The 16,457-nt window shown below is 31.9% G+C and overlaps 1 long non-coding RNA gene and 1 pseudogene across 1 annotated transcript; one reads left to right on the top strand and one right to left on the bottom strand.

Moving 5' to 3' along the window:
- Positions 1-1,742: 1,742 nt before the first annotated feature.
- Positions 1,743-4,782, bottom strand: LOC114278461 (CDK5RAP3 protein homolog; annotated as a pseudogene).
- A 614-nt stretch (positions 4,783-5,396) lies between these two features.
- Positions 5,397-8,516, top strand: LOC145801221 (uncharacterized). The gene is made up of 2 exons (XR_014342368.1): positions 5,397-5,653; positions 8,188-8,516. It is a non-coding gene; the product is annotated as an uncharacterized LOC145801221 (long non-coding RNA).
- Positions 8,517-16,457: the final 7,941 nt, after the last annotated feature.

The following is a 16,457-nucleotide window of genomic DNA, read 5'->3' as shown; positions in this document are numbered from 1 at the left end:
TCATACTGTGTTTAGCATATCTCTACTGGGCTGTGGCTCACCCTTTATGGGACATTATTTTCAGGTACAGGTAGTATGCCACCTCCAAGGACATAGCTTGGATGATGATGAGAGTTGAAGACTCTTTCTTTTGTTTATTTTGATGTATTACATGTAAATTCAAACCAAGGGCTTAATGTGTATCGAGTTAGTACTCTTGTTTTGTAACCAAGTGTTAACTTGGAAAGCTGTAAGCCCATAGGGCATTTGCTTTTGTTGTTAACATGTAATACAGTTGTAAAAATTACTCTAATGAATAGAAATAGTTGATTTCTTTTGTATCAATGCATGTCTAAAATGTTGGTTATTATGTATTATTTTGAGGGCGTCACATATAAAAACGTGATAAACAAAAAAATAAATTGACCTTTTTATTGTTGTATTGCTCCAAATCAACAATTTCAGCATCATCCATGGTGTGCAAATCTCAAAAATTAATTGATTTCAATGTTCTTAAAACTCTAAATCTTCAATAATGGTGAAGATTATAATGGGAAGACAATTAGTGTAATGTGCTAGATTATACTGGTGAAGAAGATGAATGTAGTATATTAGATTATAATAGTGAAGATGAATAGTATTGGAAGAGAGATTTATTCCAAAAGAGAGATTTTTGTGTTCAAATGTGTATTACTTGAATAAATACAAATACACACATATTATCATCAACAGTCATTTTACTTGAAGATATTATTATCATATAAATTTAATAGTGTATAAATGATAGTGAATAAAGAGAAATTTATATTTTCATATGTGAATTACTTGAATAAAATCAAATACACCCATATTGTAATCAATAGTCATTTTACTTGAAAATATTATTATCATATAAATTTAATAGTTAAATGGTGTATACTGAGAGAATTCATGGTGTGCAAATAGAACCTCCTAAAGCTATAATAACAAAAACTAATATTAGGGCCAACCATCAGAGTTCTGAAGAAGTTGGAGCCACAGGGAAATTGTATTGACAGACATTATTGCTAAATGGAAGTTAAGCTATTAAAAAATGCTGTAGTTTCAATCTATAAGACGGGACAGGAGGTCACATAAAATTTCCAAGGTAAGGAATTGCAGATTGTTATTGGGAACACAATCAGCATTTGATTGTCAAAGGGAACATGTTAATCACTGTATATGTAACAAGAAACACAAAAACAAATTCTGAGTAACGACAACGATTTATGCGCTGAGACCAGTGCTCAACAAGAAATTGATCTCTTCAATTAAATATTCAACTTGCAAATGACAGAAGGCGGGGATGGACTTTTTGCTAGCCACTTAATTCTCAACTTGCAAATGACAGAAGGCGGGGATGGACTTTTTGCTAGCCACTTAATTCTCATTCCAAATCATGCGCGATAGAACTGAAAATGTTGAACATAAGCATATACATTTTTTAAATGAGATCAAACAACCAATGAGTTTGAAACTTGGCAAAAATGAATGGATGGATGAGCTAACACACACAAGTTTCATTTGCAGATTCGTTAATAAAAGTTGTATGATGGGTACTGCAATGTCGTGCAAGATTCCTCCACTCTATATGAGATACAAAATTTTAAAATATGTATTATCACATTTCACTTGGCAAAGATACATTACAGTTGTTGCAGTGAACACCCAATTATGGACATAATTGTTTAATCTGAAAACACAAGCACCATGTCTTAAATTAAGCAACAAAGGAATGAACTCACCTACTTTGGCCACAATGACATCAATGAATTCTGCAGCCCCATGCGTTTGGCAGACAAGTCCTTCTACCCGTCCTTTAACTTCACTTTGTGGTGTTTCTTTTCCTCTAGTGTACTCACTAGTTTATCGAGAAACCTGAAAATTAGATGCACACTACAGTCAATACTTGATATTGTCACAACTCATTAGGAATAATAAGCATGGCATCATGAAACCAAACTACTAGTAATGTGCACGACTGGAGGGAGAGGTATAGTCAAGCAAACTGCAGTTACTGGGCAAAAACCATCAAGATCAGGACAGAAAACTTCTGAAACGGTCATAACAATAGACAGTTGATTCCTTACAACAACCAAAAATGCAAGGACTTATTGGGATCGCACAAGATATGCATCAATCAAATACCAAAAGAAAAGTCATGTAAATATAATATAATTGACATTTGTGAATTCTCAATATAGATTGGTGTTGTAAACAATGAGTGGGGCAGAAGAAATTTGACAGTGAAGGAAATGGACAAGGTATAAAGCTTGTTGAAAAACAAGCATGCTGCACCTTTTTGAGTTGAGAATCATGATCTGATCCCTGGTTTTTCTATTTGTCAGTGAGGAGATGGCCAAAGAAACATCAGACAACATCTTCTGAATTGTATCAGAAGACTACTGCTGCAACACTAAAGGAGCAACTGCCTGGACTTGATGTTGCAAGGACAGAGTTTCGTTATTTGTCAACACTGTCAACCACTGATTCAAGAATGCTGTAATCTGGTACCAAATATCAATTGATGTCAAAATGCTTTGATATCATAACCAAAAGTCAAACAAAAATATCAAGTTCACAAAGGATTGTACTCTTTGTTACATTCTCATGCCCTTTTACACATGAAAACAACCAAAAGTATTAACCAACAATGAATGTTTAGAAAAAAAAAAAAAAAAAAAAATTCCATCAGTACCTAATTAATCAAAATGACAAATAAGCACATACCTCAAATAGGTCATCAAGAATCTTATTCCTGTACTCCGTCTCCAAAAGCTGGCTCCTCTGTTGGGCGATTTCTTGGGTTTCAGTTTAATAAATGAACTTGAGGATTCTCAACACTAATATCCCAAGAAATCTGTGTCACAGAGACCTCTGGGACCACAACATCTTCCTTTTTATTTAACAAGGTCTTATCAGATTCCACACCATCATCATTCAGTGGAGAGTTTTGTAAAAACTCATTGGCATTCACAATCTCATAAGGACCCAATCCATTGCCAGTATCTTCTGTTTCTTCCACAGTACCAATATCCCAATCTATCTGAGAGTTGTCAACAGTAATATCCCAGTCAATAATATCAGCTACACTCCCATCTCCCCAGTTACATGGTTTGATTCATCAAGGCGGGCTTCAACATTCACAGTATCAAGAACTTCAGAGCCCACAGAAACATTCAGAGAAGGTGGGTTTTCAATAATGTCCCTTAGATTTGGTAGCACAGTCCCGGAAGTTTTCTGCAATCACACCAAACAACCGCAGTTATTGATGGCATCCAACACAATAATCCCCAGTTCCATCTGTGTGCCCACTAACAAAGACCATTATACTTAACCAGCACACATCTAGCGACAATTACAACAAACCAATTGAACAAAGACAATTACGTGACAGCAGTAAACGTCTAGCAACAATCATGACAAACATATATTTAATAATTTTCTTACATCCTTTTCCGTATGCACGTCTCTGACAAAATTTGAATAAAACTCAATTGCCTATGACACAGAATCACCACTTGAGACTTCCAGAATCCTCTTAAATGCGCTTGGGAGAGATTTCTTTGCAGTTTCTAACAGTTCCGACCTCACATTTATTCCCTGCAAAGCAAAAGTTGACACTTAATTTGTTCGTTCTTGAAGGAATATACATCATACAAACTTGATGATCATCAGTAGAGTGGCATGTGATGCAGGATCATACCTGCAATCCTAGCTCTTGACAAGCCTCTGCAAATTTAGCTGCTGAAAGAGCTGTATTTCTTTTAATATCAGCTTCCTTGCGCTCTAGTTCAGCCAGTTGCTGTTGAGTCCTTTGGACCGTCTTTTTCTGATATGGTCTTCAAATATGAAATACAATTGATCAATAATATAAGCCGCACTAACATCAAGCAAATATTATTATTTAGCATTAACCAAGTAGACAATCACGAAAGCACTCACATTTCATAATTAACATTCTGGACCATTAGCTGAGCAGCCTCGCAAAGGTAAATATGATCTTTCTCAAAAGATTGCACGATTGACTCCCAAACACCCTGCCAAAGGTTAAAATTTAAATAAGAATTATATGTAGAAAAATGGTAAGTCAGGGGAGGGGGCAGAGAGAGAGAGAGAGAGAGAGAGGACTGCCGGCCAAAAATATTACGGCTTTCTGGAGTCAACTTCAAAAGAATACCATATATTTGTTTGGCTTCCAAGTAACCAATCCCTGGAAAGAGAATGTGAATTAACATAAAACACCTAAATAGTAAGTAAAAAAGAAAAAATCAACACTGCTGAGTATAATTCCTTGAGTTTCAGTGCAACAAATTAATAAAGCAATGTAAAAGCATGGTCATTCATTGTAAATGCTCTAATATTTCATTGAGCAAAATTAAGCATTGACCACAAAAAAAATAAAATAAAATCAGAATCTCCGTTGCCATATATCTGAATGGAAGAGCTCCATGTATGCCATTATTTCCACATCCATAACAATCTTGATGCATGAAGTTGATTGCTAATAACATAAGTTTAAAACAAAAATACAATAACTAAAAAATATGACCAGTTATTGCATATTGACTACATTTCTATTAGAATGGTTTCAGTCCACAGACCATGATCAGCACTATGTCCTTATTCTAACCGTCTAAAATAAGCCATTTCACCAGTTAATGAACTTCAATATATATATATATATATAAATATATATTTTTAACAACATCAACCATCTTCTGAGCACCCTTTATCCTTCAAAACTTCAAGAACCAATAAACCACAACACAAAGACCAAACCATCTCTGCTACAATGCGTAAGATATTTATTTTCCAACCAATTAGCAACCTGGATGCGTATTGACACAACACTTGGAAGGCATAACTAACATAGATTGCCCCACTTAGCGATAATTTATAAAAATCATGACAAAAAAAGGCACTAATTGTCAATTTTTAGTGACGTATGTAAAAAATTGTCACAAAAAAATTATTTTTAACGACAATTTTACCAAGACTTAAATTTAATAGGACTTGATGGGAATTAAGTCAAACTATTAAGACCTATTGGTAGTTTACCCTAAAATATATATATATATATATAAATATATAATTCTTGATAAATAATATGAAGCACCGGTACTCTAAAAATATTGCTGGGTACTTACCAGGAGTGGATACGCGTACCGATACAATTGCACGTGTACTGAGTATGCTAAAAATGCACCGGGTATGTTTTATACGATCAGTATAGTAATGGGTACGCCATGAGAGGTTTTTGGGAACTCCGGGGTAAAAAATGACATTTTTTCATAAATTAAAAGGTACTGGAGCAATTTTTTGTGTCTACTTTTAAAAATTATAAAAGTCTGGGGTTCTTTTGTAATAAATAAAACATGCAATCAAATAAAATTAGGGTTGTTTTATGCTCTATCACTCGATCTTCTCTTCTCCTTCCATATCTCCTTCCGAAGTACTCCAAGACTGAAATACTCCCAAGATATACTCTAAGACTGAAATACTCCCAAAAGGTGCTAGGGTTCCATGTCTATTCGATCATCTCCTTCCAGAAATACTCCCAAGAGAGTCTGAAGAACACTTCAAAGGTGCGATTGAAAGGTTTAATCGAAGGTGCTGCTGATTGATTCTCTCCTTCGAAGCTGCAATTGAAGAGGTAAGTTCATCCCTTTTCTACTCTCATTTGTGTCCTATTGAATATTTTTGTCTCTCAACCACTTAACAAAGTGAGTCAAATATTATCCTAATAACAGAATTTTTCATTACGTTTTAATTTGGCCATTGTGTCTAACAAGGAAAGCTTTCTTGATTCACAAAATTTATATAGAGAGTGATAGAATAATACAACTGCAATTAAAAGTATTATTTCAAAACAAACTACCCACTAAAATAACATTTAACTATTAAATTCCATGACGACATCAATTGCATGGTATTTTGTGTTCCTTATTGTAAATTAATGATAGAAAAAAGAAAAATAGTTTCACACACTATTTAAACCACCCCTACAGGGTATGTATTTTGTGTTAGTTGTTGTAAATTAATGATAGAAAAAAGAAAAATAGTTTCACACACTATTTAAACCACCCCTATAGGGTATGCCAGTTTGAGGGATCCATGAATCTCCATCAATGAGCTTAGACACTGTAAAAGGGGTAGCTTCAGTTGCACTTTTGAAGACATTATACCCTGACAATTTCGCCCTTCTACTAGTATCTGCCCCGGGGCCTCGGTTATTGTACTCTGCGAACATCATAATCGTGTTATTACAACACCATGTCCATCCCTCCGGTAGCACGATTTCATCCAAATACGATTCCATGAACACTACAGTGGCATAATTTTTCCACGGCCGCCCTAGAAAAGCCTTCACTTCGTTTTTACGTGACCTAAGTTCTGGTGCAACGTTGATTGTGCAATTTTGGAATGAAAATCCAAAATTAGACGATGTTGGATCATGTTTCCCACCGTTAGCGGTGATCACATTGGGAGGTGAGAGTCGACGAACGTAGATGCCACAATCTTGGAACACGGCTGAGGCAGAACCAAAAATGAAATCGACAGTGCCTGAAATTTCACAGTTTTTGTAAAACTGTGAATTTTTGTTTGCTAATAGGGTGTCTTGGTAACCCATGAAAATGCACTTGTAAAATGCTGAGTGATTTGCATTGTTGTTGAGTGCAACTGCTTGACCACTGTTTATTGGAGCTGAGTTCTCAATCGTTAAAGACTGGCCAATAAAGCCTTCCCCATCAACAGCTGTGAAAACAAAAATCTATCAGTTATTCAAATTCGAGATTAGTCAAGGTACTCCGAATATCCGGTTATTAAGAAACATACTATATATTTAGAATTTTACTAAAAAATATCACTATGTGTTTCAAATTCATTTAAGTTTAAACCTCACAATATATTAATTCAATTTCAATCATACATTCATTACTGAAAATGTATACATATGTTAGGCTAAAGAGGATACCAAAACTTCAACCATGCAAGCTAGATTCAAAAATAAATATGAAAAAATTACAACCCATGTAGTGTTAGAAAAATAATTACAAATTCATTGAAAACTTATGGCTCTGTTTGGTTGTATTTTCAAATTATAATTCTATCCACACATTCTAATACCATGTTTGGATAGGATTTTCAAATCATATTTTCACACTAAACAGAAAACTCTGCAGAAAACACTGTGTCAAGCGGGATTTTTTTTTTTTTTTTTTTTTTTTGAAATCTGGCTTAACCGGTCGTCCCACCAGACATCCAGCCGGTCATCCCACCGGTTGACTTGCCCGATGTCCTGAGCAGTGCGCTTTTTTTTTTTTTTTCGCAATTGGCACTATTGTTTTTTTTATATATATATTTTTAATAAAACAATATTTTTGGAATTTTTAAAAAAAAATTATAAGCTTTTCATAGATTTTTAAATTGTGTTTGGTTATGAATTGTAAATTTTTGTATCACACATCATATGTCACATCAAAAATTTCCCACTCAATTCAAAACTCTTTTCGAAATTCTTTTTAAAACTCATTTATCAAACAAATTTTCTATACTCAAATCATAATTTCAAAACTCATAAACTCAAAATACAACTCATATTCTCAAATTATAGTAAGAAAACTCTACCAAACGCAACCTATGATTTTAATTATTAATATTAATACATATTTTTACTAATCTATAAATATTTTTGTAAAAATAAACTGATTTGTAATTTCCTCAATAAATATTATCAACACTTGTTTTTCCAACTTTTTTCATGCAAAAAGATTTAACTTTTGAAAAACATACTAGTAAAAAAAATTACTTCATCATCCCTAAACACATGCAAACTAAAAAACAACCAAAATAGAATTGCTTGCAAGAGAGTGAGTGAAGTTTACTCATTGTAGCAGACTGTGTAGTTCCAAATCCGGTGGCATTACTCCGGTTACCCGTAATTTTCGTGGTGGCGGCGTCATCACCAATTAGAGCAATGTTCGTCTTGTCCTCTCCCACCGCCACATATTCACTGTAAACCCCCGGCTTGACGCGAATATAATACCTATCATATTCATAAAACCTAGTAAATACTTTTTTTTTGCTTTTTTCAATAATAACTTTCTTCTTTTTTTTTTTGTGTAAGTAGTGAAAGTCAGTTGTCAGTTATTAAATAATACCTGTTGGTTACACTGATATGCATAGGAGCAGCAGCAATCGCATCGTTGATACGCCTGTAATTTCCCGAGCCATCTTGTGCAACTGTTGCATTGAAGATAATGTTGGTCTGAAGTGAAATGGTGGTTCCAGTTGAGCACAAAAAGAAGAACACAACGACGATGAAGACGATGGATGAGGAAGAAGCAAACTTTGACTCCATAGCAAGGAATTAAAACTGAGATCAACTTAAAGTATATGGATAGAGTTTATGAGTATTTTGTAAAGAACGTAGTGACTTTGCATGGTGTGCATGGTTCTTATATAGAACAATTTTACAATAAGAATTGCCAAAAAAATTAATTTTGGATTGGATAGACGACTGGACTTTCCATCTTTCCATATTTGATGTTATACATAATCCAATTTTTTTATTAGATTTTCTTATGAATAGAATTTTCTCATCATCCATTAGATTTTTATTAGATTTTCTTGTGAGTAGAATTTTCTTATCAGTCAGTAGATTCATTTATTTGTTTTTTATCTAGATATAATAAAATTTGGCAAGAAATCTATAAAAAAATTTCCTAAAAAAATAAAGTATGTATCCACTGCAATGGATAAAGCTACATCCATGCTCTTTGTTTGCCTAGTCAGATAATTTATATATTTTTCAATGGTAAAACATGTTTTTGTGTAGTTTAAAAATAAAAAATAAAAAGTATGGCTCATTGCCGGTCCATAAATGGACTAGATGGTGCGATTTGTATTTTGTGTGCCCATTTTGGACCAATCTCGATTATTCGAACGGTTCGTCATGTAAGTCCCGTAGAGAAATTGTACATGTAAAAGATCAAATTAATCAGACAACAATATTTATGTAATAGGATCATAAAACCATGCAAAAAATTAGAAAAAAATAATAATAATAGACCATTTATTTTCAAATTCACAATTGCAGTTCATTTTTTTTTTTTTTTTTTTTTTTGGTGTACAATTTTGTCATTCAATTATATGGATATTGATATTTGATTAATTTGATTTTTTGCATGGTTAATCTTCATGATAAGCCTTGCATAATGAACGATTTAAATTGTCAATATAAATCAAAAATAGGTCCACAAAATGTAAATTGTAAAATGGACTAGAGCGTGCCTTAAAAAAATGGTAAAAATATTTTTGTTTTTTTAATTTAATGTGCATAAATTGTTGATGATAGTTTGTTCAGATTATGGAAATTCTTGGTTGGTTGACCATGTTAGGATAGAGAATTTTGATTATGGAAATTGGATAGATTTTGTATCAAACATTATTATTAAACTTTCTTTTTTCTGACATATACATTACTATTGGATAGATTTTGTAACCAACATTACTTATATATACTATATGTTTTTTAAGATTAGAACAAGTGCAGAGTATGAGTTGTAACTAACCTAAATTAAATTTTCAAATTAAAAAAAAAATGTGAATTACATTAACCTCCTTGAAGTTAAGAAAAAATATCATGAACACTACGAGTTTAATGTAATTATATTATAGTCCAAGTTTTAATTCATATAATTTTTTACCCACTTTTCATTAATTATTTTTTAGTCATATGAATAAAAAAAATGATATTGTCATATTTATCTTTATTATGTTTGTGTCTACACAACATTTGTATATCCTCATTTGCTTTAACCTTAGTAAAGAAGAGAACGGTGTAATTATGTTATTTTTATGAAATTTCTTCAGGTTCATTTTCAAAATTAGTTTATGAATTTTTTTTTTAAATAGAAATTTATTTAACAAAAATAAACACAAAAAATATTTTTGAATTTAAAAAAATTATTTTTAATCTAAATAAGAATCATATGAAAACTATGTTTTTTTTTCTTTCCTTTTTTTTTTTCAATTTTTTACCAAATTAATATTTAGTATTTTGAAAATTTTATGAGAAAACTCATTTCGAAAATCAAACCAATCATTGTGATGAATGTAATTTAACCTGTGAAAAATAACCTGTGTCTATTCACTTGTATATGTGTAGGGGTGCAATTTAGGCGGACTGAACCCGAGCAACCTGAATGTGTAGTGGTTTGCATTACTTCTTGTGAACATCTGAATTAAGCAAGTTTGCAAATGCCCACTTGTTTAAACAATTTTTTTTCATGAAGGTTCACACAATATTTGCCTGCACGTTGAGCCAATAACTAGCAAAGTTAAGTTGACTACACCACACAATGACCCTCCTCTCTCGCCGTCCCTCTCATAGAGAATGTGGAATCTAATTTGTATTTAGTGAATTGGGGAAATTATAAATAAAATAAATTTGACCTTTTTAATAAAATAAAATTTTAATTTTATCAAATTAAATCTTAAAATTTTAATTTGTTTTCATTTTAAACTATTTGTTTATTTTTATTAAGTAAAACTGATTAAAAATTATATTTTAGTTATTAAACTCAATGAAAAATGATATTTTAAACATCTTTATTGTTCTGACCTTTTTAAGGGTTTAGACAAATTGAATTTGATGTGAGCTTGGACAAAAATTCAGAAACTCAAATTAAATTTGGATGGGTTTGGATAAAGATACTGAACAACTCGAAACTTGAATTATACATATAAATATATTAAAAATATTAAATATATATATATATATATATATAAATTATTAATCATTGGATGATGTTAAAATAATTTAGATTATTAGATTGTATTGAATATATATTATATATACAAGTAACACAATACCAAACTTTACCTTTTTCGTTTTTGACTTCAAAATTGTAAAGACCACTATAGCTTTACATTGTTTCTTCAATTATTATCTCTGTCATATTATATAATTTTTTTTTTGATATTATTAATAATTTTATATAAAAAAATGGGGAATTTTTTTTCAGGTCCTTGGTATTAAGACTTTACAGCATAAAGGACACTCAATATTTTCATAATGTCTAAGGTCCCTCAAGTTGATCCAGAGAAAATTGGTCCAGAGAAAATTGATCCAGAAAAAATTAGTCCAGAGAAAATTGGTCCAGAGAAAATTCCTCAATATTTTCATAATTTCTTCACCTGTTTGAATTTGCAGCATTACCACCATGGGTTTGTTTACATGGTCTAGAGAAATTCTTTGGTTTAGACTGAATTTTCTTTGGTCTGAACTGAATTTTCACTGGACTTTCTCTGGGTTGGTCCAAAGAATTTCTCTGGTTTGGTTGGTCTGAATTTTCTCTGGGTTGTTGGACTGAAATTTGAGAAGCTGATGCATACTTACCTTGATTGAATTACCCATGAGATTTGTGATGATTTGCCGAAATCTACCTGGATCTCCATAATACTGAAATTCTTGAATCGGAAAAATTCAGTTTAAAAACCAAAGAATTTCTCTGGACCAACCCAGAGAAAATTCAGTTTAAAAACCAAAGAATTTATCTGGTTTCAACCCAGAGAAAATTCAGCACGCAATGCACTAATCTTTTTTGACCTGTATTGGAACAACTTGAAAGAAGTTTTATTTTTTCCTTTTGTTATTTATTTGTTTAGTTTATGATATTTGAGATCAAACTCTAGGGTGCAGAAATTTCAGATTTGAGGTTGCAGAGTTTGTGTTTTGCCATTACTTTTCCATTCTTAGTTGGAATTTATGCCAAAAAGAGTTTATATACATATCTCAGTGACCATACATATCTGTTTGATCAATCCAAACCACAAAATTTCTCTGGATCAACCCAGAGAAATTTCAGTTCAAGCCAGAGAGTTGAACCCAGAGAAATTCTGAATTTTCTCTGGGTTGAACCAGAGAAATTCTGAATTTTCTCTAGAACTATAAAACTCTGATTTGATCAATTTGTCAATTGGAATACCTGGGGGGACTCTTTCTTGAAAGTGATGAGTAAGGCGAAGATGGCAGTGAAGAAATGAGTGGTGGAGCCAATGGCTTGGTTGAAGAAGACAGGTAGGTAGCGAAGAGAGATGTTGCCGAAGACGACGGAGAAGCAGAAAATGACGGAGAGAGCTTGGGAGAAAAAAACGTCAAGGCTGGTTATGCTTGTCACAAGTGCCTATGTGTTGCTTATGAGAATCTCAGGGCTTCTCAGGAAGAGTTCTTCAAGAATCGAAACAGTATTATAGAACATCAATATGATTCAGAGCAGTTGAAGACCAGAGAGAATGAGGAAGACAATAGATCTGTGATTGAAACCCTAAGGTAATAGACATAAATATATATATATATATATATATTAGGGAAGTGGTGATAAAACCCATACAACAAGCACAAAGTCTTGTTTTCTATCGTTTACTAGCGTTGGGGATGGTGATAGTCAAATTCCTCTGATATATGTTTAGGGACCTTAAACATCAAAAAATAATTTTGTGGATCTCTTCCATTACAAAAAGTGGAGGAGGGACCCTAGACTAATTTTCCCTTAAAAAAAATGTAAATATAGCCTAATTTTAACAAATTAATTAACTTATTGCACACAAAAATAACAATAAAAATTCAAACTCATATGCGATAAGGGCCTCACTCGGATCAGGTTTGGACAAATAATCTCAGGTTATAATTTGAGTTTGGGTAGGTCTGAGCAACTCTCAGCACAACTTGGGTTAAGCTTGGACGACCTCTCAACCTACTTGAAATCGCTCGAATTGCACCCCTATATATGTGTGTACCGCTGTCCATTATATATTACACGGGCCATTTTGTGCCCTATTCACATAATAGTTGAGCCAGAAATTTAGCTCATCAAGCCTTCGTTTAATTTGGTTTTTTGGTTAAATTAGTTGTAAAAAGACAAAATAAGTCAATAAAACAAAATGTCACATTCAAATCATAATTATTTTACTTTTTTTTCTTATAAAAGTTAAAAAAACTAAAAGCTGAACCCAAATGAACTTTTTAACCTCAGACTAAAATAATCAAAAACCCAAAACCAACCCACTTTCCAAACAAAACCTAAGTGGAATTCTTGGCAACCTAAAGAAGTTTGATCATGTTAGACCTGTCTGAAGAGCTACTGGCCTCTCCATTCACTGGAATCATCTTAATTAGCCTTGGTTTGTATTACAAACTAATCAGGTACTCCTTGCACCCAAGAATAAAAAGATGAAACTGACTCATGTTTAAGTTGGAAGGTTAAACTTAACATTTGGTTTTTAGACAGTGCTGAGATTATGAATTTTTTGTAGAAATTTAAAAAGAAAAAGAGAAAATGTAGATGAAATTTAAATGAAATATAACTAAATTTCATTTACATTTTACACATTTTTTTTTCTTTTCCATTTTAATTCCCTACCCAAATATCCAAATAGAGTGATTTTCCTCAAATTTTCCCTCCTCCAATCGCTCTCTTGGAGGCACCTATTTTCTTTGCCTTTGACTAGTTATCCTCTTGTCCTCTCCAAGTTGATTCAGTCTAGCAAGTGGCGAAGGGAGTGATGGGCCAAGGAGGGTCACGTGTCCCTCGATTTTGAGATTTTTATTTTTATTTTAAATTTTGCAAACATAAAAAATATATTTTAAATAAAAAAAATTACAAAAATATTATTAGAGTGAAATATCAATGACATTTCAAAAATTATGAGAATAATAATGGTTGTTTTAATTAAAAATGAAGAGACTACTATAAATCATATTATCTATGAAATTTTTTAAATGTAACGGTAATGTCATTATTATTGACATGCAAGTATAAATAATCGCACTATAAAGATATGAAATTTATTGGATTGTTAGTTATATTTGACATGTGAGATTCACTCTCTATGTGTTTATGTACTATTAGTTGGTGAGATCACATATCAATGATGACATAGTATTACCATTATATTGAATTTTGAATCAAATTTTGTATAAGAGAAATTTATTATTATATAATTTATTTTAAAACTTATATCCATATTTTTTTTATGTATTGTCCATGATATACTAGTTACAAATAATATTATTTTTTGAATGTTTCTCGAAATCAATCATAAAAATTTACGTGAAATATTTTTATAAAAATTTTAAATATTATAATTAATAAGTACTCCTCAAATTTAATTTTTTTTAACTCCGCCAGTGAGTCTAAGCACATTAACATTCAATTTATGGACTTTTGAAAAATAGGCTTTTCAGCTTTTCTTGGAATTGGAGCCCCCCCTTCACAATCTGTTCATGAATTTTATTTTCAAAAGCAACACGGTTTTAAGTTGAATGAAACAAGCAATTATGACGTTTTCAATATGTTTTGCATTTCGTCTTTTCTAGAGGTGGGATATTAATCTCTTTAGACAATTTCAAAATTTGTATCGTTAAGAAATGATTAAATAAAAATTGCATCAGCTTTTGAAATCTCAAAAAATATTTAAACTAAACCAAACCAAAACAAATTTTAAATTCCATCAAATGAGGGCGACTGTATGAATCCTTCTTCTCCATTCGGCTTTATCAAAGACTATTTCGTTAGTCAAATTAAATAGATTCATATCTCTATTTATAACGCTAATCAATGTTAATCTAGGCCTATTCGGTCCCCTAACACTTCTATCTACCGTCACTGCATCGCATCTGTTCACTACTGTCTCTATTGGTCTCCGTTGAATATGACCAAACCATCTCAATCGATTCTCTCTCAACTTATCTTCTATCTGTCACGCCTCAAGCTCCGTGACAACGCCACACACTCATTTAAGTGAGCATGCAAGGCTAAGAGTCCAACACATAACCAACAACGTAAAATACTCAAATTAAATCCTTAAATATCATAATGCTAAAATCCATAAAAATAGATAATTCTTATCATATGAAATTGTCCACCAAGTCCACTAATATAATCCACTAACCAACATAATAAACCAAGTACTTAAATCATAGTCCTACTCTCGGCACTCCTCCCGAGAAAAAATCTCGCGCAGCTCTATTCTTCAGAATCTGAAATAAATAAATAAAATAAGGGTAAGCTAGACAGTCTAGTAAATAACCAACCATCACTGCTAGCAGGATCAAGTATACAAAATAAATAAATAAATAAATCGATAACCAATAAATATAATTTTTGCTACAATTCAATAAATGAACAAATATTTATAAGATGGTTTCATAGCTAAAAATAAACAATGTACAATACATTTTAAATGAAAAACCAACAAGATAATTCAAAGTAATTCGTTGTTCAAATCGATAGTTCGATATTCAGATGGTTCAATGATTTGATTCACAAAACCCAAGTCTTGGTAACTACGGTCACTTAGCCCGTGACAAGGCCCAGAACCACATATAGGCCGATGGTAAAGCCCCAAAAGAAACTAATTTTTGTGCCAATAAATAATCCCATTGGCTATGGTCCAAATCATAGTCAAACTAGAGTGGTGTTCAAAATTCAAACAATACACAAATTTTAAATAAAACATTTTATATTTTCACAATAAACATTTAGTACAATTTTCAAAATAGTTCTACAAAATATTCAAATAATTTTTATAATAATATTCGATATTGTTTTATACTTGACCCATATTTTATTTTAAGAGAACATAAAGGCTATAAATAAATACTCATAATTTTAAACGATTCAATAGAAATAAAAATGTACCAACAGTGATAGAGGGTTACTTACTCCAAACGCTTAGAAATAATATTCCAACACCAACTCCAAACACCCAGCTCCACTATTTCAATCACACAAACCTAATAAACAAAACCTCACATAAATTAATATTTTTACGTGTTATATGCACCCACAAAATCCCCACCATAACAGATTAATGTATTGCTTTAATATCCAAGTAATTAAACCATTCAACCCAACTTTATAGCCAAACACACCCTTACCCATGATACAAAACTCCATTGTTTCTATTACTCACCCAAAGTTACACTTACACATTGCACCTAATTCTCAAAACCTAAGTAGGCACCTATAGATCTTCCAAACCCCCTTAATGCATTAATTGTTAAATTCCCAACATAAACTTAATAATTAACAGTAAAGACAGATTTTACCTTAACTAATGGGTGTCCCAAAATCACCAACGTGCTGCGTCCAATCCCTATTGCAACCTCACTTAAACCTCCCTTCTCTTTTTCTTTTCTTTTTTTCTTTTACCTTCTCAAACCCTAGCCGCCTATGGGGCAATTCTCAGCCTTTGTTTTGTTTGTTTTCCAAGACTTAAAGTCATAACAGGTGAGCTTATTAATCTAATTTCTTAAAGTTACAAAATCATCCATTTAAGTAATAGGAAATATAATGCTATCTCATAACTAATTCTTTGATATTAATAAATGACCCATATAAATTAATTTAATTACTAATCTATCCAATAAAATAATTCTACACACAACT

This window comes from Camellia sinensis, chromosome 10 (assembly GCF_055761805.1).
Source record: "Camellia sinensis isolate YWXY chromosome 10, ASM5576180v1, whole genome shotgun sequence".
In the NCBI taxonomy this organism is placed as follows: domain Eukaryota; kingdom Viridiplantae; phylum Streptophyta; class Magnoliopsida; order Ericales; family Theaceae; genus Camellia; species Camellia sinensis.
Note: the sequence above shows the minus strand (reverse complement) of the source record. Positions and strands in the feature narration are given on the sequence as shown.